Below are 22,751 nucleotides of genomic sequence, written 5' to 3'. Positions count from 1 at the left end.
TGCGCATTTTATTACCTTGCCACTGAAGCATTAATTCTTGCTTCAAAAGTGATTGCGCGTGAGACGCGCGGTCGTAAAATATTTTATGTTTATTTAATTGTTGATCGATTGAAAATTTTGTTTTCATCACTTCTGAACCGCTACAGTCACACCTGTTAGCGATTTCAGTGAAAAGAGAATGATAGTTCAAATAAAGTATTGACATGGATAGCTGTGCACTTCGCATGAGCATATCACGGGTCTTTCATTAAGGACTTCAATTTTTTCAACATTTCAACATTTTTTCAATAAAAGTTCGTTTATTATGTTGAGTTCAAATTTATTGTGTTGTAGTTCAACCCATACATTTTAACAAAGAAATTTGATTTCGGTCATATGACCACCATGGTGCCGTTACAGCGATCGATCCGTTGGGCCCAATTTTCCACTACACGGCCACATATTTCGGCAATCAGCAGGGCTGATTGGGCTTGAGATCAATGCGTCTAAGACTAAATACATGCTAGCAGGGGGGACTGATCGCAACAGAGGTCTTCTTGGTAGCAGTGTTGTGATCGATGACGACGAGCTCGAGGTGATAGAGGAATTTGTCTACCTTGGCTCGTTGATAACAACTGACAACTACAACAGCCGTGAATTTCGAAGACGCATAGTCAATGAAAGTCGTGCCTACTATGGGATCCGCAAATCCTTGAGGTCCAACAAACTCCGACCCCGTACGAAGTGTAGGGGAAAGTGGCCCTGATCCGACCTCCTTTTTTGCAACGGCAATTCACATATAAAAATTTCTTTTTTTTTTTGGCGACTTCGGCATTGAAATGAATACTATAACTCTTAAACTATGTTTCATACTGGTCTGTGTGGTTCATAATTGATGAAAAGAGGGTAAACAGAGGCCATATCGGAAGTCCCTTTTTCGACATCTTCAAAAATTGTGGTCTTGAACCAACCCCCCTATGGTTCTGAACCGACCTTCGATTTTTTGCAGCGAAACTATCCCCAATTGACTGGAAATGATATACGCCCCCAATTATATAGAAACGGAAACGAAAACAAATGGAACCCTCAACGCTCAACTCTAAATGCTAATCGCTCATTACTCAACGATCATCCCGCAAACACAAACGGCCACACACAGAGCAAAAACAAAGGGTCGGTTTAACACTTTCGTCGCCCAGAGCGATTCGGTCGGGTTTCTTGCGGAGCCCAAATTCAACTGTCGGTGTGCTAGAGGAATAAGCGGGCAACGATAATAATGGATTTGGGTTCGATTCAGGACTACTTTTCTGTTGAATCCGAAATCAACCGAAAGCTTTAAAAAAATTTACAGTGTTACCAATGATTATAAAAAATAAAATTAAACAGAACGTACTTGCTCCTATATACTATATTCGATGAATAACTACAATTTTATTGGAGAATATGGAATATTCTGTTCGATCAATTGCTAAGATTCTGTAAGTATATCATACCAAGAACATATGTCACTTTTCTTGGAAAATAATCGTCATAAACTTTATCACATTTGGCAGTTCCGGCTTATCACGTGATTCGTTTTCATTGTTGTTTGCGCTTGGTTGATAAAAAGCTGAAAGAAGAAGCAAGTTGCAAGTTTTTTTTCTGAGAATGAGTACAATAATTGCGCAACACGGATATGCCTTTGTTTATTCCATAAAGTCCAAACAGACGCACAAGTGTTTTTTTTTTCATCCTCAAAATGTTCACCGGTCGACGTAGGATAGCACGGGGTGAGTTGGGCATATGGGTTGATTTGGACCACCCCATTATCTCAAAAAGTACGACTCAACTAGGATTTTTTATAATGTCATCTTCTTTCATTAATGAACCGTATGCAACTAACGTAAAAAACTTTGGTAAAATTCGACAGGTGAAAGGAAATGGTAGCATGAACACAGCCAGCCCTTTGATTGTCAAAAAATGTGAATTTTCCGATCGTGGTTTTAAGGTTTTTCCCGCTGATTAAACCTACTTTTCGTGTATTGTGCAGTAAAGTTCGGTTCGCCTACAGAAGAGGAACAATTTGATGCAGCTAAACTGTAAGTTTGATAAAAATAAATAAAATTAATAAAATAAAATTAAAAAAAAAATTAAGTGTTTTAAAATGCTCGAACAACACTGAAAAAATCCATGCAGAATTCGAGATGGTCTCAATCCAATTTTTCTGGTCTGGAATCTGGCCAAGACACCTGGTATCGATCCCAGAACACTGTTACTGATTGTAACATTATTGCAAAATACTTTACATAAACGTAAGTATGTTTTTTTCGATGAAACACACACTGGACCAAATCACCCCACAGATGGTCCAAATCACCCCGCATCAAATTTTAATGTCCAAAAATCATCTCTTTTATTTTATGATATACTAGCTAACCCGGTAAACTTCGTCCCGCCCATTTACTTGATTAATTCTCGAGTAATGCAGAAATTTGTGTTTTATTTGTATGGCAGCCACCCCTAAGAGAGGGGGGAGGGGTATCTAACCACCATAGAAACATTCATTGCACCCTAAAGTTTCCATATGCCTAATTTGGTTTAATTTGCTTGATTAATTCTCGGGTAATGCAAAAATTTGTGTTTCATTTGTACGGCAGCCCCTCTAAGAGAGGGGGAAGGAGTATCTTATCACCATAGAAAAATTTATTGCATCCTAAAACCTCCACATGCCAAATTTGGTTTCATTTGCTTGATTAATTCTCGAGTAATGCAGAAATTTGTGTTTCATTTGTATGGCAGCCCCCCCTTTGAGTAGGGGAAGGACTGTCTAACCATCATAGAAACATTTATTGCACCCTAAAACTTTCACATGCCAACTTTGGTTTCGTTCGATTGATTAATTTCCGAGTAATGCAAAAAATTGTGTTTCATTTGTATGGCAGCCCCCTCTAAGAGAGGGGGAAGGAGTATCTTATCACCATAGAAAAATTTATTGCATCCTAAAACCTCCACATGCCAAATTTGGTTTCATTTGCTTGATTAATTCTCGAGTAATGCAGAAATTTGTGTTTCATTTGTATGGCAGCCCCCCCTTTGAGTGGGGGAAGGACTGTCTAACCATCATAGAAACATTTATTGCACCCTAAAACTTTCACATGCCAACTTTGGTTTCGTTTGCTTGGTTAATTTCCGAGTAATGCAGAAATTTGTGTTTCATTTGTATGGCAGCCCCCCCTTAGAGAGGGGGGAGGGGTCTCAAAATATCACGAAAACCTTCCCCGGCCCCAAAAACCCCTACATACCAATTTTCATGTCGATCGGTTCAGTAGTTTCCGAGTCTATAAGAATCAGACAGACAGACAGACATCACTCCATTTTTATATATATATAGATAGATTTGGTAGTTTAAAGCTTGATATAATGATTAAACATTATTGGTTGAGAGAAAACAAGTGTAGCTCAGTATACAATGTGACATTTTTTATTTAGACCGTATTGGTTTGGAAATATTAGGCGATTTGCTTAGGTGGTCTAAATTCCCCCCTTTTCCCCTACTAATCTTGGTTTTATTATGAACATCAGATCTTGATCCCGATAGACATGTATACTTTATGTACTATTTACTTTTGAATATAAAGACGGTCTTGATCGAGCAGGCATTCAGTGTGGACGTTATTTTCGTCGCTCCATGCTCACACTTGGTACTTTCCTAGATAGTTTGAGCTCAATAGTTTAACGCAATTGTTTATTTTTCTGTTTGGAAAATATATAAATCCCGAGAAAATAAGTGTTGTCTGTGTCGATAAAATAAACTCAGTGGAATCAAATTTAACTTCCTGGAAAAACCTTGGGAAAAAAGGTTGCAAAAGTGAAATTTTTTTTTTTTTTTTTTTATCTTCGCTTATTTTTCGTCGGCCTATTTCCGCCACTTTAGTGCCAATCACCGACATCAGGGAGGCGACTCCACCTGTTCCTACCTATCAGACTCAACAACTCATGAGCCGGGCCAACTTCTTTTACTTCCGCTCCGAAGGAAGACGTAACCAGAGATTTTTCGCCTCAGAAAATCCCAACGACGCCAGCTGGGATTGAACCCAGGCCGATCGGATTGTGAGGCTGTTACGCTAACCATACAACCACTGGCGCCGTCTAAAAAGTGAAATTACTCGTGGGACAAATTCATTTTGTTTTTACGTGTGTGAGTGCGGTTTGCATATGCTCGCGTTAACCCATCGCTATCATGTCGGTACGAGTTTCATCGAGTGTGTACGATATACGAAATCGAGCTGTGTCTCATTCCGAAGTGTGATATGAGCGTGTGTTAGTTTGCAGCTCGTTTAGCCTCCCGTGTGAGTTCTAAAACTCCTCTTCCTCGTGTGTGATACACTCGTTGCGCTTTCTTGTTAATTGAAAGAGCGGATAGGCACAGTGCTTGTGGCAGTGGAAGTAAATTTGTCTGCAGCTTTGGTAAACATAACCAAAAGCGTGATAGAGATAGAGTGTTATTTGGTGAGAATAACGTCTCTCGTTTCTACCGCTATTGCAACAATAACGGGAATATGGACGTCAATCAACGAGTGGTATGAGTTTGAGTGCGTACCGCTGTGAAAATATCACATATAGCTTGGTGGAATGACAAACATTATGAGATGCCAACAATCTAAGCTAAGTTCTCCTATACAGGTAAACTTCGATATAACGTACATTTCACATTCAAAATTGTACGTTGTATCGAATTGTACGTTATATCGAAGCATAATAAAGTACTCACAAACGTAGTCTATATTACATTATTGTGTTGCTGTTTTAGTAAAGTTAATAAATAACTTCAATCAGAAGACGAAGCCAGCCTTTCTCATGATGTTTCCCTTCGTGCTGATGATTAAAGCTTGATTCATTTAGAATCCGGAATCACAAAACCAGCTGTATTTCGGAATTTATTGAAGGTACAAAACTTGTTTTAGCATCACAATAAAGATAATTCATTGTTCTATCAGAAAAAAATATTGAAAAAAATTTTCCTTTACACTTTGGAAATGTGTACGTTATATCGAGCTAAAATGTACGTTATATCGAGTGACGTTATATCGAGGGTACGTTATATCGAAGTTTCCCTGTATTATTAAAAAGTGAATCATTTACATGAATTTAGTCTTTAATTCTCAATTCTATTCAGCCATTCAGTTAATGAGTACAATAGAACCCCGATTGTCCGCGAGCGGATTGTTTGCAAAAGCGAGTTCCATGAAAGATCCGTGGACTTTCCTGAAATTTTTCAGTGAGTGGTATGCTCATTTGGTCATGACTTTCACATTGTATGACCATTGTATGATACCTCATATGTATGCGACCTCATAGATGGATTATTGGTGATTTCTGTATTGATGAAGCACGGTTTTCATGCTTAGATATCTTTTTTTGTGATTGCACCTCATTTGCATTCCATTATTGCGTTATCCGCGATTTTCGTTGTTCGCGGTGCCCTTGCAGGCTATTCCACGGCTATTCGGGGTTCTACTGTATGTGTTTTGCAAAAAAAATATTTATCGAAATAATGTATGGTTTTTTTTTTGTAAAATCAAATTCAGTACGAATTGTTTGGGAGTTTCCATGCTTGCGTCTGTCACTTGACTGCTTTGTGACGTTTGATTTTGTTATTGTTTGCGTGTGTTCGATATACAGGCAAATCTTTTTTGTGCGTTTTTATTAGGCTGGTTCGCCTGTTTTTCGTGCGATTTTTCTTTTGTGCGGTGTATGAAAAGAAGTATGTTTGGCGAAGTTGTCGTCCATTTATTTTTTTTATGTGTTTTCTATGCATTTCAAAAGGAGGTCGAACGGTGAACGGTGTGGATTTGGTTTTTTTTTTGGAAACTTTTTTTATCTGCCGCACAAAAAAAGTTCTTTCAAATAGGGTACCGATCTCGATTTCTTAAAGCTACAGGTGAAGTTTTGTACGATTTATTTTTTGTGCGGTCTCTATCCCCCGCACAGAATAGGTTTGCCGATATAGGATAAGTTAGGGTTGCTTTGTTTATTCAGTGTATTGTTTTTTTTGCGCGAAACATGAGATTGGTTGGCTACGGGTGTATGAAAGCGTGAAGTAAAGCTATCGTAAAGGGTGTGTCACATCAAGTTGCATCACGGAGGGGACGCTGTAGAAATTTAATTTTTAGGAATTATATCTTCAGCTTTCGCTTATAATCAGATAAGAGTGTATAGATCACGTTGGCCATGCTTCACTGTCAATTTTTCGTAAATTTGGAAAAAGGGCGTCGTGAATTAATCCTGTGCACTCATTACGAGAATCCGGAGTTGTCACATCGGGACATCGGTAAGATGCTCCCGATGTGACAACTCCGGAGCTTCGCCCAATAGAGAAATATTGGGCGATTATGAAGCAGGCCCTCCGGAAGAACCCAAAAGTGGTCAAATCGGAGGCGGACTTCAAGAGAAGATGGATTACTGTTCAAAAAAACTACAACCTGATGTTGTACAGAACCTTATGGACGGGGTAAAGAGGAAGGTGCGAGCATACGGGCTTGGGCTCGAAGTATGAATAAAAAGAAAATGCCAAAAGTTGTTTAATAGTTTTTATTTTACTGTCTAAAATTTTCAAAAGGATCGGTCTACTGGGCGAATTTCTACAGCGTTTTTTCCGTGATTCGGTTTGATGTGAAACACCCTTTACTTTTTCGTGTTCTGAAGAATGTGAATGCTGTGAAGAGTTAAACTATAGTGTGAATATCACCAGGAAGACAATCATGGAAGTAGCATCATTATATTTCTATTACTGTTATTTTAAAATAATGTTTTATGTTTGTTCTGTGTTTCTAGTTTCATTCTCTCCTTAATTACTTTTGTGAAGCTACCCCCTTGTTATGCATCTCAATCTATAAAATCTAGTGTTTGTACTGTTTCTGGCTCCCCAACAGCATAACTACAAAACTAGAGCCACCAGGAACATCTCTTACTGAGCATATTATTTATGATTCATCATTGATATTTTTTTTGTTCTTTTAATGCTGTCTATCATTCAAATACATATTTACTTGTTTTTTTTTTTGTGTAAATCTCAATTATCTTTTAAGTATCTTGTCGTGTGTTTGATTACAGTGGAACCCCGATTATCATGCGGATGATCCGCGAATGGTAGTTCCATAGTTATTCTATAGAACTTCCCGAAATTTGTCAGTGAGAGGTAGGATCTTTTGTTTCGGCCATGACTTTCACATTATCTGATCACTGGTGTACACGACCTTACAGATTGATAGCTTAATGATTTCTGTATTGATAAAACATAGTTTTCATGCTGGAATATCTTTATTTCGTATTCACACCTCATTTTCAGTCGTTTATCGCGTTATCCGCAATTTTCGTTATTCGCGGTGACCTTGCCAGACTTTTTCGCGGATAATCGGGATTCTACTGTATTATGATAAAGAAAAAGGTTCGGGTCTATGGGAGTTGAAACGCTTTCAATCCCGCTGGCCTTCTTCTTTATCAATAAAAATCAAATTTAAATTTACTCAACCAAACCTTTTATACAGCTACTAATGTGACAACGATTGGAAGGCCGACTTGCAAGTGTAACATTTTACAATTTAGTGTCATATAATTTCATTGGTCTCTCAATTTCAGATTATACATATTTACATACTAGATACCAATGGAGGTTTGACATGCGTTTGGATATGTGGATATGTTTATATGTTTTGTTAATGATTTATTATAGAACAGTATTAAAAATGACCTGCTATGGTGCTATGCGACAGCAGCTGCGTCAAGAAAAAGCTACTTTTTAATATATTTTTTTCAGTTTTAAAAATTAAATTTCGTTTATTTTTTGTGTTCGTTACTTGACGATAGTTTTTATTAATCATTTCAAAATTTTATAAAACAATTCTTTTACTCAGCGTGACACCAATCAGAAGACTGGAGCACATCTATATTACAAATATATCGTATAACTTCACTTACTAATTCTTTCAGCAGATGCCGATTCCACAAAGTAATCGTAATAGTAATAGTAATAGTAATAGTAATAGTAATAGTAATAGTAATAGTAATAGTAATAGTAATAGTAATAGTAATAGTAATAGTAATAGTAATAGTAATAGTAATAGTAATAGTAATAGTAATAGTAATAGTAATAGTAATAGTAATAGTAATAGTAATAGTAATAGTAATAGTAATAGTAATAGTAATAGTAATAGTAATAGTAATAGTAATAGTAATTGTAATTGTAATTGTAATTGTAATTGTAATAGTAATAGTAATAATAATAGTAATAGTAATGGTAATAGTAATAGTAATAGTAATAGTAATACTAATATTAATAGTAATAGTAATAGTAACAAGCTCCGCCAGTAACACCGGCTGAGTGTATCCTATGGCATACCTCCCCTACTAAAAATCCTAAATTCCCGAGACATTTATGAGAGGTCGTAGAGTTCTCTGCATCTCTCTTAAGTAAATGTCGAACTAACATTCCTTCCCTTTCCTTAGCAGTTGCAAGGACGTAGCCAGGACAATTCTTAACTGTTGGAGAAAACATGCCTTCATCTAAGAGATATTACTAATCATCAGCAACGGATGGAGGTTAGTTTTTGATTTAACAGTTCTGAATTTGTACCACCTACGATATTGTGCAACTTGCTCAATGCTAATGCTAATGCTATTTACTTTTGAATATAAAGACATCTTTGGCTAATATCTAACTTGATGAGAACTGAAGTTAAATTAAAGCTCAACTCAAATCCCTAGTGTTTCCTCATTTTTTATCCGATGCATAGTTTATACTAAATGCTTCAGTCAGAGCTCTGGATGGATTACGAGTTGCTCTGTTGTGTTAGATACGTTTACTATCTTAACAGGTATTCCAGAGTCAGCAACCTTCAAAAGCAATTACTCGGATGCCCATTCAATGAGTTTTGACGTAGGACTACGTCTTTCATTTCTATACCGGGGTGTAAAATCAAAGTTTCGAAAACGAAAGCGTTACGCCGGAGACCGAGATTTTGAGCGTTAATAGCTCCTAAACAACTGAACGAAATGGTATGATAAACACTTCATTCGAAAGATAAAATGTCTACGCGTTATATACTTGTTACTTTTTGATCCAAAAACTTGTTTCAATAGTCTTAAAATTGCTTTCAAAACAGGCTATTGAAATCACCAATCGGTATATAAGCGAGCGGCGCTCGGAAATCCACTCAGTTCTAATTGAACAGCGATTGGAGCATGTTGTCGCTGTTGCGGTGAAGCTCTTTATTTATCATGAAAGCGCGGATGAACGGTGTCACCAAGAGCCTGTTTGTGCACCCTAGGCCAGAAGGGAATCTATCAGGAGGAGAGTGATGCCACAAACGGTTCCCTGGGAAGACATCGCTACACACACATACACGCGCGGCTATTAACAGGTGGTTATCGAGTTGGCATTAACCACTGGTGGGCTTCCAGTATCGAGGAAAATGTGGAAATATCTAATCGTTACTGAGAATAATCTGCCAGTTCCTCTGGGAATTTTCAAAATATATTCATGTGAAAGAGTTTAATTGAATGTTTTCTATCCATGTTACACTGTGACCAAATATGTTTCAATCAAGTGCTATTAACAGGTGGTTATCGAGTTGGCATTAACCACTGGTGGGCTTCCAGTATCGAGGAAAATGTGGAAATATCTAATCGTTACTTAAAATAATCTGCCAGTTCCTTTGGGAATTTTCAAAATATATTCATGTGAAAGAGTTTAATTGAATGTTTTCTATCCATGTAACACTGTGACCAAATACATTTGGTTTTGTGGTTTTTCAATCAATCGCAATTAACAGGATAGCTTCAGAAGATTATTCTTCCCCATCAGTAGGATATTTCCGTATCCAATATTGTATGCGCCCGCAATCGATTATTGCTCAGTCGCCGAAAGTTCCGAGCTCAGAGAGTTCATTCCCCTCTAGTTTGCCTTCCAAATTGCCATCGTAAACCACACCTTCTCTCGATTCAATCACACACAAAAAGCATACTTAAGCGATATTCTGGTGGTGAGACACATTCATTTTTCGTGAGGACATCGACAACATCGTTGCCTAACGTGCTGGAGGAGGTGGACGGCGAAGGATCGACACATACACGCGCAGAACTCTTTCCGTTAGGATGCCATTCAGCATCGAGAAAGTTCCGGAAAGATCTAATCATTGCTGGAAAATAATCTGCCAGTTCCTTTGGGAATTTTCAAAATTTATTCATGTGAGAGAGTTTAATTGAATGTTTTCTATCCATGTTACACTGTGACCAAATATGTTTCAACCAAGTGCTATGAACAGGTGGTTATCGAGTCAGCATTAACCACTGGTGGACTTCCAGTATCGAGGAAAATGTGGAAATATCTAATCGTTACTGAAAATAATCTGCCAGTTCCTCTGGGAATTTTCAAAATATATTCATGTGAAAGAGTTTAAGTGAATGTTTTCTATCCATGTAACACTGTGACCAAATATGTTTCAATCAAGTGCTATTAACAGGTGGTTATCGAGTTGGCATTAACCACTGGTGGGCTTCCAGTATCGAGGAAAATGTGGAAATAACTAATCGTTACTTAAAATAATCTGCCAGTTCCTCTGGGAATTTTCAAAATATATTCATGTGAAAGAGTTTAATTGAATGTTTTCTATCCATGTTACACTGTGACCAAATATGTTTCAATCAAGTGCTATTAACAGGTGGTTATCGAGTTGGCATTAACCACTGGTGGGCTTCCAGTATCGAGGAAAATGTGGAAATAACTAATCGTTACTGAAAATAATCTGCCAGTTCCTCTGGGAATTTTCAAAATATATTCATGTGAAAGAGTTTAATTGAATGTTTTCTATCCATGTAACACTGTGACCAAATATGTTTCAATCAAGTGCTATTAACAGGTGGTTATCGAGTTGGCATTAACCACTGGTGGGCTTCCAGTATCGAGGAAAATGTGGAAATATCTAATCGTTACTGAAAATAATCTGCCAGTTCCTTTGGAAATTTTCAAAATATATTCATGTGAAAGAGTTTAATTGAATGTTTTCTATCCATGTAACACTGTGACCAAATATGTTTCAATCAAGTGCTATTAACAGGTGGTTATCGAGTTGGCATTAACCACTGGTGGGCTTCCAGTATCGAGGAAAATGTGGAAATAACTAATCGTTACTGAAAATAATCTGCCAGTTCCTCTGGGAATTTTCAAAATATATTCATGTGAAAGAGTTTAATTGAATGTTTTCTATCCATGTAACACTGTGACCAAATATGTTTCAATCAAGTGCTATTAACAGGTGGTTATCGAGTTGGCATTAACCACTGGTGGGCTTCCAGTATCGAGGAAAATGTGGAAATATCTAATCGTTACTGAAAATAATCTGCCAGTTCCTTTGGAAATTTTCAAAATATATTCATGTGAAAGAGTTTAATTGAATGTTTTCTATCCATGTAACACTGTGACCAAATACATTAGGTTTTGTGATTTTTCAATCAATCGCAATCAACAGGATAGCTTCTGAAGATTATTCTTCCCCATCAGTAGGATATTTCCGTATCCAATATTGGATGCATAAAACCTTGTGCCTCCAACGTAACGCTCTCGTTTTCGAAGTTCTCCAAATATTCATTCATTCAGAATGAATTCAGATTCAACTTCATACAAATGATCTCTATATCAACGAGAGTCCTACGTCACCCTTGCGGTTATACCATAGATATAACCCACTTCCTGTTTTTGAATTGCTTAACTCTTTTCCAAATAACTAACTGCTCCTCTCCTCAATATCTATAACAAAAAATGCAAAGATTCTGAAGTTCGAGAATGAGAAACTTTACAATCCCTCAGTTTCACACGTCGCATTATGACAATATGTTCTCTGTTTGTCAGGGGCATAACGTACTGATATCTCCTTCCGAATAGTGTAAAAAAATCGATCTTTCCATTTATACAAAAAGTATCTTTGGGAACTGGAACCCGCACTGGCATTGTGCAAACGCTCGTGATGCAGGTTGTATGAAAAGCGCAGCAAGAACAATTCGGGGTCAACGTGTTAGGTACTTTGGTCTACTGAAGTGCAAATCACAGACAACGTGTTTTTATTTATTTACAGGGTGCGGACGAATTTTTGCAGTAAATTACAAATAGCAATTTCTCATGCTTACGGAACAAGATTCAGATATATCTGGCAGCACTGGATAGCTTATACCTTTAAGTGTTAGATGTCAACAAACAGTGTTGAGTAAACGTAAACGCTGGAGCTTCGCTGAACGAAGGAGGGCAAAAAAGTAGGAAAAATTATAGGAGGTTGTGTTCAAGATACGACCGCATTGTTGACGTAGAACTACGATGTTATTTTATACAAGTCGCATATTTATAACTTCGGCTATTATTAATATTATTATTTTATAAACTTTAGAAATAATTGTTTAGTAGAATGGTATGATCGCCCTGAAATGCTTTTTTTTATCGTAGAATCAGTTGAAGATAATTGATTGATGATTCATTCTTGCCTCCACAGAACAATGCACAAGCTGATCGTATGTCGCAATTTGTTTCATGTCAATGCATTCAAATTTTACCTCGAACGCTATTCGGGTGGCCTTTTTGACGATGAACATAGACTCAGCTACAGTCGATTATATACTTGTTGCACCAGCACCATTATTCCACATCTCATAACTACATCAATATATCTTTGGCATCGCATGGAAACAACAACAATGACAATACTTGCATGTATCAAATATCATCCTACCTGTTATTCAGTATTGTCTCAGTGGAATCGCACCTCTAGACATCGTTCGTACAACGTACGTACGCCATAGCATGCATACATGATGATGATGATGATGGTCCCGCCTCCTTCCCCTACAGAGGTTTGAGCAAGACGAGTTATCTAAAAGATAATTTATTTTTTTTCAACATTGAAATCAGTTTAGCAAACATGAAATACGAACTGATTTTATTTACAGATATAAGTTCAAAAAATTGCAATGTCCAAAAAAGCCAATACTCAGTCATGTCCGCCACAGAGCCGATACGGTCCCGAAGAGGCCCTTGCAGCCAAGTGGTCCACCAGAGCACAAGTCCAACCGCCAGCCTTGTTTTAGATTGACTGTGAATACCCTCATTCAGAGAAATCGAGAAAATTTCCTTTACGAAAAATTCCTAGACCGGCACTTAAAAAAAACTTTCAATTTAATATCCTTTATATCTGTGTCTCGCGCGACGCTCAAACTTTTGTAGACTACTTTTATTTTTTTAAAAACTATTAGAACGACAAAATAAAAATAAAAATAGTCCATCATCACCAAGATCATGACAGACATAATAAAGATCAATACAAATTTAAAAAAAAGATGATTTAAAAAAAATTAAATAATCTACATAATATAATCCGTTCAAAAAAAAAAACTTCGTCAGATTCATTGAAAATATTGAAAACAAACTGCAAAAAATTGTCCACATTAAATTATCCGTTCGTATAAAACTTCGTCAGTAAAGATCTTCGTCATAAAAATAAACAAAAACTCGTTCAGCTGTTAAGAGAACACAGCTTTTACATGTGAAATACAGTGCCTCTTAAATTCTGTAAGTGTTGTTGCGCATTTAATATGTCTTGGCATCGAGTTGAACACATTTATTCCTTTGAAGTACAACGAATTTTGTGAAGCACATGACAAGAAATTAGGTGTTCTTATTTCATTCGCTATAACTATGAAAGTCACTTCCTCTTTCAACTCGATCACACAAATACAGAGTCATATATTGGTGGCTTGAAGCTACTAGAATAAACACTTCTCATCATTTAGCACTATTCTCAAAAGAAACGCTTCTTTTAATATTACTGGCCTCGAAAAAAGTTGCATTACTTTTTCATATTCGAGAATAGCGCAGCTGCCATTCTTTGTGGAGAAAATTTTACTACTAGCAAGCGAAACCGAATCACATACAAAATTCCAGAATGACATTTACTTTCTTGGTGACTAAATAAACGAAATGAACTCTTTCTGTTAATCTCAACAACCTCGAAAAGCTTGATGATACCCCATACAATTGGGCAGCTCAAAATCTTAATGCAATTGAGTCAGTATGATGCAATGATTGCAATGCCAGAGACATCAGCGAGTAAGTAATTTGGTCGCATCCACAGCTCAATCCGAAAGGAAGACATTTGATGACGCAAAACAAGGAAGAACAAGCTGTGCAGTTTAGGCCACTCTGACTCCAGCCAATTTGGAGATGTTTTAGACGGTCGCAACGAACACAACTTACTTTGTCCGCAGTGCAAATACACTCGTGCTGCGTGATTAGGTTGGATTGTGCAGGGCTGAGGCAAACCTCAAAGCGGGCGAAATATGGATGACAAGGCTGCGTCGCGTTGGCACGGTATGTATAAAAAGGTGGGCTGCGTATTTCGAGCGGAATATATTAGATGTAAAGGGAAGATTATATTCACCATCCACACACAAGCTATGTTCATTGCTTTGAAAACAGAATGAGACTGAAAGTTTGCCTCAGCGAGATGCACTGTTTATATTGTAGACAAATATTCCCCTTCGTTCTGAAGCGCCCCTGATCATCAAACATTGTGTAAAGGTGCTTGGAAGTTACATTCCTTACATTTTTATATTTTCTGAAGCGCCAGCCAATTTCGAGCCCGCGAGTACATCCACCTCTTCGATTTATCTCATATTACAGTCTGGTTCGTCAGCCAGTGTCGCTGACCAGGTTTAACTTTTGACGTAGGACTACGTCTAACCGGAAGATATAGGGGGTGAAATGAATATCTAGGCACTGAACAAGTAGGAAAAAATGCAAGATTTGGAACGCTTATAACTCGAGCATTTCTCAATAGATCGCAAAGGTGTTTGCATCAATTGATAGGAAATATATCTACGCATCTATCATAACGAATAACATTTAATTTTTCTTGAGATAAACAATTGAATAATTGTGAAATATCAAGCATTGTCCAAATTCACTATGTGCCCATTTTTGATTGGTCCATTTTGTGCTCCTCAAATCGTACCAACCAAAACGGGCAACCAGAGCAGCAGCGAAATACAATGAAGCACGATTGGAAAGGAAAAAGAAAAAGATGAACGAAACATTGGTCGCAGTCTCACAAATGCGTAATTCTCGAGCCAGCCAGTCAGCTTAAAAATCCCCGCTCCGCTGCCGTAACGATCATTCTCATCCAAACCGTACACCACATCGTTTCGCATCACATCACATCAACAAACTAACACAAGCAGCCATGTCTGGACATGGCAAAGTGAAGGGAAAGGCAAAATCCCGCTCGAACCGTGTTGGACTGCAGTTTCCCGTAGGTGTATCCGCCAATTGCTCCGCAAGGGTAGCTAGGCCGAGCGCGTTATTACCAGTGCACCAGTCCACCTAGCCGCCGTTATAGAGTTTCGGCTGCCGAAGTGATCGAGTTGGCTGGCAAAACTGCTCGCGCTTTGGTTCGGTGGACATCAAGACAACAACAGGCAGACGCAAACGCAATCGCAAAACGGCAGCAGGTAGCAGAAGAAAAAAGTTTGTTCTTTATACAAACTGCTTTGGTGGCAAATCCAGAACAAGGCAGCATCGAGGGCGTTCGAAATGGTTTTTTTTAAAACCACGAGTACAAAGTTTTCTAAATTGGAACCATTTCATAAAACACGGCGCTTATCAGGGCCATTAAACCTTTCAAAAAAGAGTTTACGAAATAAACTTCAATGCTTTCTAAAACAATATCCAAAATAATAATAAAACACAAATTAATTTTTTCATAATCCTGTTTTCCAAGATATGATGAGTATGAGAATTTGGCAGTTGTTCTGAGCTTATTGATGGTTGGGGACTTTCCCGATTATTTAATTTTCACCAATTCTTAAATTGTTTCCAGATTGAAAGTACAGTAATTTACATTTAGTTCGACATTTAGCTAATTGGACGGTCATGTAATGCGACATGTTTAGTTGGACATTTTTGTAAACATAGAATTCGGGGTCCAAATTATGACCCCACATTGAAAGTCGACACTGTACCACTGTCATTGCAAATGTTCAATTACAGGTTAAAATCGCCTCCAATGCGACACTGAGCGGTGCTTCGGCACGTCGCATTAAATGTAATGCAGTAAACAGTAAACAGTTTACTGTACAACATGTCACAAGCTGGATGGGAAGAAATTTTCCAACTGTGAAATCTGTGGCGAGTGGTAAACGCAATCGCTAAACAGGAAGGTCTAGCCGAACAAGACGGGGATATCGAGTAATAACAGAACAATAAACTCTTTAGATTAAAGATAATTTTGTGACCCTGAAAAGGACCCTTTTTAGCCTGCATGTGAATCCAACGAGCGAACAAATCGTAATGAATGTATTTTTTTGCCATCGCTGCCTTTTAACGCTCATTCGTTCGTCTCGTTGGACTCGCCCCTTTGGCTGTGTCTGCCGATTTGTCTCTATCCTGTGAGCGTGTACCACTAAAGTACAAAACGCGCGGATCCGCTGAAAAATATTTCATTCTTTTTCAAACCGTAAATCAGTGTGGTTGTAGTGTGGCATCGTTTCACATCACAATATACCTAATAGCGGTTATAGAAATTCGGCCGCCGGAGTGCTCGAGTTGGCCTGCAAAGCTGCTCACGACAATAAGAAAACCCGCCTACAGAACAGAGCACATTCGGTTCGGTGGCAACAACTAGTTTCAGCGAGTGGCAAACGCAATCGCAAAACGGCAGCAGGTAGAAGAAGGAAAAAGTTTGTTTATACAGACTGCTTTGGTGGCAAAACCAGCCACCGTAAAACACGGCGCTTTTCAGGGCCATTAAACCTTTCAAAGAAGACTTATTAAAAGTTTTTACAATACTAATGCATTCTAAAGTGCCATAATATGACATATAATATAAATAATGTAATATGACATATAATATAAACTAAAAGTGGCTTCAAATTACAACACATTGTATGCAGGATGGCATTAACGAATTTTCTCGGTAGCAAGAACTGCTTTCATTGATTGATAACTGATGTTGAAAATTGACTGACGTTATATCTGCATTGTATAGAAACATAACTAAGGAGCAACATGATGAGGTATGTATTTCCTGCTGCTCTGTTCTTATTTTAAAGGACTTTAATCCTGTGTTAATTTACTGTTGCTTTTTCAGAACGCTTATAGCTCGTTTAATTCTCGACAGATCGTAGAGTTCGTCTCCAAAACCTCAGTTCTTTTTCATTTCTATTTACTTTGTTTGCGGAGATACAAATCATACAATTCATTCGTCTCCGAAACCACAGTTTAAGGTACGGTAATGTGCTCAATAATGAAATATATGATAGTGAATGAGCTGATGACCACCTATGCATTCCCTATCACAGCCATCATTTTGATTGTACGATATGTGCATACACCAACAGATGCCCGGCGTTGAACATTTAATAAGTACAAAGCCTTCAGAAAAAAATCAAGAATCAACTATGATATAGTGAGAAAAAATTGAGAAAGTTTGTAAAAAAAAAAGCAAAAACACAACACAAAAGGTTCTTTTCAGAACCGCCAACATGTTCATAAAGACTAAACAGTAAACTAATCCATTTTTCAGGTAGATAGGTAGGTATTCACGTAGGAGAAGAAAATAAAACAATATATATAAATATAGCAAAAGCTGTCCACTTTGTATAGTCCTACGTCACTCCGGTTATGTCCCCGACATTACCCACCCGTCTTTTTTTTTCCAACACGAACTCCAGTATCGCGAGTATAAAAAAATAAGCTCGGGTTTCTATGTGGCTCGTGGCGACAGTTCATTATTCACGCGACGAAAATTCCGCGTAAACAAATTACTGTTTACGATTACATATAGCCAATACGATTGCAATTGGTTAATTGTATTTTCTCTCTCGAAAAACGACTCCAAGCACCTCCCATAGGAATTTGTACGAATAATTAGTTGGTAAGATGAAAGTTGTTAACAGGAGAGTGAGAAAATAGACACGGTCGAAGACAGTCACTTTTAAACATTGTTTTTCTTTTTGAATATATTTTTCCGACCGCCCGGATAGTTTCCAGAGAATTCGGTTCCAAGAATCGAGGAGTATTCCCGTTTGTGTTAGCGGTTTCTAGAACAGTAAACTGAACCGGAAGCCGTGTTTGATCCGGCAAAAGTGAAGTTGGAATGCGGTGAATGGGAGTGTGTGAAGTTCAGTAATCTGGACCTCCCGAAGAAAGGGACGACACTGGAAAAAGTGTCCCCTACAGTTCTTCTTCTTTTCCTTTTATCACGGAGACATTTAATCTTACGATTTCCCCTTCGTTACTCGTCGATAAGTTGCTCGTTATTGACTGCTCTGTTCGGGAAAGCACACAAATGGTATGGGAAAATGGAAACGCTTATAGTTTTCATGAATTTTAACCACTTACACACCAGAGGATTGTAATGTATAGCATATCAAACAAATCTTAGGGAATTTCCGATTCGTTTGGTATGTAAATCGCCTAAATCCGTTCACGTCGAAAATAGTTTTTAACGTTAACTTTATTTCACAAAAAAGGTGACGTTTGGAAATGATTTGGCACCCTTAATGAAAGACGTAGTTCTACGTCAAAATGATTAAAAGGAATCCAGCGAGATCAATGAGGTTCATGGCTCCAAATCCCGACGATTGAAGGAAGCTAAAAAGCTCCTGAGTCGGTTGAAACATTCTCATCATACTAAACCTGTAATATTTTTCTCTGATGAAACATCTTCAACCAGGATCAACAGGTGAATCGAAAGAATGACAGGTGGCTTGCACCAGATCGTAGTCAGGTTCCCATCGTCATGTCAACGATGTTTCCGACCCATGTGATGGTTCTAGGCGTAGTCTCCAGCGGGGGGATGTAATGCCCCCGTATTTCTTTGATCGACTATTAAAGGTAACAGCCGATGTATACTTGGAAGTTCTGCAGAATGTTGTTGTCCCGTGGATGAAGAAGATTGCTGCTGGCCGTCATTTCATCTTTCAAAAAGACGGAACACCTGCTCATAATGCCAAGAAAACCCAGGAATGGTTTGCTGTAACTGTTCCGGAGTTTAGGGAGAAGAAAATTTGCCCCCCTTGCAGTCCCGATATGAATCATTTAGATTATTTTGTGTGGGGTGTCGTCGAGCGAGATACAAATAGAACGCGCCACACCACACTTAGGTCGCTGAAAGCTAAGATCATGGAGGTGATGACATTGTAAATTGCAAATTTTTCTAAAACTTGTCGTTTACTGCAAAATTTCGTCAAGCACCCTGTATATCTCAAAAGAATGATAATGGTTTGGTCATAAACGTAGCTGTGACAGGTATCCTGATTTTCGACTCCAACTAGATAGTATCCCTAGGTTTGAATCATCACAGAATCTTTCGCTTTTTTTTCGTAAATTGTCCTTAATATGAAACATACTTTTTTTCTAATCTCCATCCAACGCACATCTACGTTTACGACGCTAAAAACGGGGCCGCAATGTTGCTAGCTTTGTACATAATGATGAAGCAATGAAGAACACAATGGAGCATGTATATTAGATTAGCTCGGCTCGTTAGCCTGCAACATGTAGAGTAACGTTAAGAATGACAAACCGCGTGCTCTTGATGCAGCACTATTTTCACGCATGTTTGAACGACCATTAAAATGAAGCCCGCGCTACCACGGATGATACCAGAAGTCACAGTTCATGATGTCACCCACCGTTGGGTGGAATGCTTTGACGCAAAAAAATGAATACTCTACATAGCCAATTTTATACAGGAGCATACAGTAGTTTTTTGCAATCGCTTACAAAGGAATAAGACATGGAAATTCGAATGACTAATGTCTAGACTAACTCATGTTGTGTATGTTATGCTATTTTCAATGGTTCTCCTTCGTTCGTCTCGAATGTCCTTTGGAGGTGAAAAAACGCCAGCTTGTGATTCAAAGAATTATCAACACGTTACCCATTCCACCAACCGAAGGATGGTTGAAACGGATGCGCTTTTCATTGATCCTTTTTTACTACCATGGGTGTGACAGTCGTGCTAAATAAGCAGATTATAGAACACCGATTTGAAATGTACGAGGTGGATGTTGAATCAATTACAGAGACTTTTGTAAACTTTCGAAGAGACTCCAACGCTCTCTTTCGAATACTGATTCGACTCTGATTCGATTCGCAACAGCCACAATAAATTCAACTAAAACGATCATTATAAATATCATCACAATTGTCGAAGCTATAGACATAAAGTTGAATGAGTTTGACTGTTGTAAAATTAAACACCTCCATTCAAATTGTCTTTACGCTGTTGGCCTTGCGAAGAAAAAAAAAATCTTAGTGCCACAGCGTGATCCATATGGAACGATTCGATCGCATGACCACGGCAGCAGCGAAAGCAACCCAACAATAAAAGGCCAGCGTTGCAAGGATTAAAACCGTTCCTGCTGGCTCACAATTTAAAAAACCATAAAATTCCGTAAAGCGACACTGATAGCTTAATCAAATCGGATTTTGTATCTTAAGTACTTATTATATGCGCAGAAATGTGAGATCAAGTTTCACAATTTACGATGTCGGTTCGGCGATTGCATTCACTGCGCTCTGAAGAGCTATAACTGCATTCCTTAGCTACAAAGAGCTATAACTGCATTCCATAAATAATTTTCCTGTGTGTTTTGAACATTGTAATTTAGTGTGTTGCGTAGCTTGTATGATATATTCGGGGACTCGATCGAATACTAACACGGAATGAATGTAAAGGGTGAGTCGATAATTTTTGCGATACTTTAGATTGATCCAGTAGCAGTAGTTCAGTTCAGCAGTTTCTGTCCCGGCAACTGCTTAAAATCCTCTTTGATATAGGTCTCTTCAGCAATGACGCAGCACATTTCTTTAGTAGCGTGGTGTAGAGTTTGCAGGAGCGCGTTTTGGCAACTCTCTGCTGATGTTCGTCCCAATTTAAGGAATTCTGCACCTTGTATGTTTTCAATCCAGATAATTTCTTGGTCCTTTGGACGAAACTTTGCGGAACATCAATTTTTTTTGGCCAAGTGTAAATGTAAACGCGTTATATGCTTGTTACTTATTGATCCAAAAACTTGTTTCAATAGCTTTAAAATTGCTTCCAAAACAGGCTATTGAAATCACACAAATCTGTATCTTAGCAGGTGCCCGCTCGAAAATTCACTCATTTATGATTGCACAGCGGTTGATGTACGATCACTGGAATATGTGTGCTTCCCTAACACAGACTTTGAAAAAAAAAATCCACACAGAAATCCACTCAATTATAATTTTACAACGATTGGAGCAAGTTACCGCTGTTGTGGCGAAGCTAACTTCGTTCATCATGAAAGCGCTGATAGGTTAAGAAGGCGACCAAGATAGCACAAGCATCGAAAAAGCTTGAGGCATTGGAGACAGCCACCAAACATACGCGCGCAACACTTTTCGTTTGGTGGTCATCGAGTCAGCATTGATTGCCGGCGGGCTTCGAGCATTGAGGAGCAGAAACCGAAAAGATGGCATCGCTGCTGACAAATTATCTCCCAGTTCTGCTTAGAACTTAGAATTGAAGATTTTTTTTGGGTTTCTATTCAAAATATTATACTGCGAGAAAATACATTTGGTTTCGAAATTTTTGTTTGAGAATAAATGACAGGCAATGTATTATGTGTTATATATAGGACAAACATAAGAAAGTGAAGAATAAATTTTGCATGATTGCTTATTTTGCTGATTTTTTTGCCTTCGCTTCATACAAGTTGTTCGACGACTTTGTATACAATGCGAACGACAATCTTTCTCGTTTCGGGTTGCTCGTTTCTTTTCGCTTGGGTGCTGTCAGTTCGATCAAAAATGGCGTCGAAACAACAAGCACTCCGCGAGCGCGTTGTACGATTCTTCGAAACGCGTAAGTCAAGGAAAAAAGTTTACAGTAGACCACTTTCCGGACGAAGGTGTGCCGGTGAGCACTGTTTACCGGTTCCTGGCATCCCGGATCGTCGAGCGGAAGACCGATAGTGGCCGTCTGGCGAAGATCATTACGAAACAAAAGAAGAAATCTCTGGAAAAGTTATTCGACAACAATGGCGGTATGAGTTTGCGTGACGCCGGCCGAGAACTTCCCATTCCTACATCCACAGTACCCTCAAGCAGGAGGGCATCGTCTGTCGGAAGAAGACTAGATCCCCAGAGTGCACGGTACTATACCAGCGACAAGGCGTCCACATCCCTCGGGGTGAAGTACAAATACAAGCATAAGTTTGAGAAGAGAGTTCTGCTGTATATTGCAATCTACGACAGAGGAATTTCAAAGCCCTGGTTTAACAAACCGAGCGGATTTGCTATCAATCAGAAGGTGTACCAGGAGGAGTACCTGGAGAAGTTTCTGGTTCCGTTCTTAGAGGAGCATCATTCTGTTGAAAAGTACGTCTTCTGACCGGACAAGGCGTCTTCCCATTACGCCAAGAAGACGTTGGCGTACCTCGAGGAAAAACAGATACCGTACGTACCCAAGAAACGGAACCCGACCAACTTTCCCCACTGCCGTCCGATCGAGGATTTTTGCGACTCCTTCAGTGCCCTGGTGTACAAGAATATTTGGCGAACCACGGACATCAAGCAGCTGACCACGAGGATCCGGAATTGCATCCGGAACATGGATGTCAGTGCCGTCCAGCGCATCTCCACCAAGTTGTGCTATACGACTGAACACGGCCCCTTTGCCAACATTCACTGACTTTTTTTTTGAAGAATAACCGTTATGTTTTTA

Source organism: Toxorhynchites rutilus, chromosome 3 (assembly GCF_029784135.1).
Source record: "Toxorhynchites rutilus septentrionalis strain SRP chromosome 3, ASM2978413v1, whole genome shotgun sequence".
Classification (NCBI taxonomy): Eukaryota; Metazoa; Arthropoda; class Insecta; order Diptera; family Culicidae; genus Toxorhynchites; species Toxorhynchites rutilus.
This window is presented reverse-complemented; position numbering follows the sequence as displayed.